A 3,889-nucleotide genomic window follows, 5' to 3' on the forward strand; every position below is an offset into this window, starting at 1 on the left:
AATCCTGCACACAATGAATAATCCACACTTCGAAAACATCAACCGTGAGTCGCGTACCTTCGACCAGTTGCTCACCATCATCCAGGTGCCGGCCGGCGAGGATGTCTCCCTCGAGATCAGTCACCGTCGTCCACCTCAACGGTGAATAAGAATACAGCAGACCTTCGCGCCGATGGCCGGGTGTCCGAGTATCCTCTAATCTGACTCGCCATCTCGCCGGATGGAGAAAGCCCGAGGACCGGTCACGATCCCGATCCTGATCTGCCTCCTCATGCACGGAAACGACGTCGTCTCGCTGGATCCGCGCAATCCCCACCGGCGATGAGAGCCCCCGTGATGCCGGCACCGTGATCCCCGGATGGGAGGGCAAGGAATGGTGCCCGGGCAGTGGTTCCGGCGGCGGCGGCAAGGTCGCCACCCCGTCGCCCTCACCCCTCAGTTAGACATATATTTGTATTCGCATCATAAAGCTACAGTATTAAATATGTTTCTGTGGATCCGTTTTTGAAGTTACAGATATTTTGATGAACAGTTTCTGTAACAAATGTCTACAGAGCGTTTTGTGTTCTTCTCTCTCCCTGTCTGTTCTTCAAGTAGTCTTTGCTTCTCTTCTTAGAACTCTTGTGTTTGTTTGTTTTGCGGGTAACTCTTGTGTTCTAGCAACACTGTTGTAGCCGAGTAGTGATCCAAACTGTTGCGAATCAGACGGCAAAGACTGAAGACAGTAGGAGACATATTCCGTAAGCTTACCCGGCCTAGGTTAGTCGATGTTGCATGTTTTATATTCTTCGAATGTTTTTGTAAGCACAAGTTGTGGGTGATATGATTCCCGGGTATATGATTTTTGTAATTCTTTTTGGTGCTTTGACTAGTTTCTTCTGTTTCAAGAAGTTAGATCTTTGGCTTAGGCAATCTTGTTGCTAAGGAAATTTTTTGGACCGGATCTTAGAACAAAAATAATCATGTAGGTATGTAGTTTACAAACCTAGGATATGAGTGTAAGTATATTGGAAATTAAAACTCAGAAACTTGAGAAATAGCCTAGTTACGGAGGATGGAACTTAGGGCACTGTTTTTGTTAGGGAAACTGAAACTTACATCACATCTAGTGTCTTGTACCGTTAGAAGAATTTGGATCACACGGTTATTACATATTTGTAGAATGGAAATTACGATATGGATTATTTTATCAAAAATAAAAAATACATGTACTCAGATATGTATATAAAGGTAATTTAAGTTTGCGGAAAATAGTTAGTGAACTTAACATGAAGGTTACATACAAAAATATAATTACATTATGAACTTGACTTCTGAAACTTAAATTTATTTTTCGACAAAGGGTGAATTTTATTGGCTCAAATGAAACTTTAATTATTTATAAATATACTATATAACATTTGACAGACTTCAATGACTGATAGTTCCATGCGAAATTAAATGTATGCATTAGTTACAATTTTTTCGACTTATATTATGCAGTGGTATAGTTGCAGATGAATGTATTTGTCAAGTGACCTGGATGTGTAAATAATTTCTTTATTGAATGTTATTGCCATAATGTATAATCTTGATTTGTGCCTTAGTAATCTTTATGTTAACAACGAGTTGATTGAATTAACAAATGTTATTAAAAAATATGTCTGTTAAAATATTTATTAATGTTATATGCTTTGATTATGTAACGTTAATGGTATATTCACTTCTTTTATGTTCTAGTGATAAAAATATGTTGTATAAGTTATTCAGCAAGTGGCACATCAAAATCTAACAGAGATTCAAAGTATTATTACTCTGAAGAAGATGACTCAAGCGGAGAAAATGATGATCGAAAGCCTAACCCTGGATCTAGATTGAAGGTACAACATGGTCATGTTGTTTTGAATAGATTTAGGGAATACAAGAAAATGCTCTACGGAACAAATTTGATGAGTTGTTGAACTTGCCAGCGATTAAAAATGCTAACCTTAGATTTAGTACAAATGTCAAAGACGAGTGCATTAAGAAGCCTAAAGTTACATGGTTAAAAAAATGAGACCCTTCCGGGTTAATACGATCTATTTAGGAGAATTAATGCAACTTTTGTTATTTAGTAGACATAAATCAAATTTGAGCTACACGTGCACTAAAAATGGCCTAAAATGATGAAAACATACCATTTAAGTTTTTGAATATGTATTTAGTTCATATATACAAGTAACAACTACATATTCATTTGTTTGATATGCGGTGCGAGTGCATCGACTCCGTCTTCACTTTCTACAACGTACATCACAACCTTTTGAAATATTTTTAAAATTTAAACCACATACTATAAAAATCATGTCACAGCACCATGCAAAGTTTCAGACAACAATACATTTTCCTGAAAATTCATTGTTTCATAAATTCGTGTTTGAATTTTCACATATAAATATTGGAAAGTATCAAACTTTTTTTTCGGTAAGACCTATAGTACATGCTAACTACCTTATTTAGGATCTTTCTTCCAATCTTTGAATTTTTCCAATGTACTTTCAGTTTAAATTTGCATTACATCCAATTAAATATAAAACTATTAATAGAATGTCTGAAATATAGCCATGGTCAAAAAATTGCACACTAAAATAAATAAAAATATACAAAACTAAAATACCTATAGTTTACCAGTGGGATCCTCTAAGCACTATCACTCGTAATGCTTGCCCCACGACTAATGTCGGTCAAATCAGTGGCCATATTTCCACTGCGGGCAGCCTGAAGGGACCGCCACTATTACCGTAACTATCAATGATGACCCCTCGAAAAAGTCAATGATGCACTGTATTGTGACACCCCGTTGGTAATTTTCTTCCACGGATAACCTGACCTATATCACGAATGGCGGACATGTTTTTGCATCCGCTACTGAAATCAGGCCAAATTATCATTGGTAGATCCCTGAGCCTATCCATCACTAATAAAATAGTTTTCAAATAGTCCTATATCTGGTTAAGTTCCAATAGCATTAGCAGCTATTGCAAAAACATAACCTGCCGCAGAACTGAAAAATGTGGCACCACATTGGATGATGGGTGCTTCCATGCCAACATATAGGGTGTTTCCTATATGGCGCTTAAGGCGCCAGTTGCAGTTGTTTCTGCAAACTGACGCGCATCCCCGCCTCAGCTATGAGCCAGCCCATTCTACTTTTTTTTTCAATTTTAAATGCAGCAAGGTTCGAACTCACGACGTCATGGTTGAGAGGGAACCACATAAACCACTAAGCCATCTCGCCACTACTGCAAAGTTACTTTGTTTTTTCCTTTTATTTATTTTCGTCACATTCACAAAGCCCTGGTTTGGGGAAGCTTCCCAAACTGGGTTTTCCCTGTTCGCGATTCAGTTCACGGACGATTTAATTTGGTTTTTCTTTTATCCTTCCTCAAATAACATTTTTGGATTTTTTTGGCCTTTTTTCTTCTTGCTTTTTTTAAAATGTGATTTTCTTTCAAAATTGATGAACTTTTGTTTAAAATTGATGAACTTTTTTCAAATTCGTTGATTATTTTTCAAATGTGATGAACTTTTTTCAAATTGACAATCCTTTTTCAAAATCGATGATTCTATAAAAAATTGATGAACTTTATTCGAAGTCGATGAACTTGTTTCAAATTTGATGTTTTTTCAAAGTTGCTGATATTTTTTCAAAGCACATGGACATTTTTTATTTCACGATTTTTGTCAAATTTGATGAATATATTTTTTCCAAAATTGATGAACTTTTTCTTAAAATTTGATGTTTTTTAAATAGATGTTCTTTTTTTCAAAATCCATGAACACTTTTTATTTCATGGGTTCTTTTTCATTTTTTTAAAGTCAGTGATTGCAGTCAACTGATCAACCGCGACCGGTCAAACCATGCTCGAGC

This window comes from Triticum dicoccoides, chromosome 7A, assembly GCF_002162155.2.
Source record: "Triticum dicoccoides isolate Atlit2015 ecotype Zavitan chromosome 7A, WEW_v2.0, whole genome shotgun sequence".
Lineage (NCBI taxonomy): Eukaryota > Viridiplantae > Streptophyta > Magnoliopsida > Poales > Poaceae > Triticum > Triticum dicoccoides.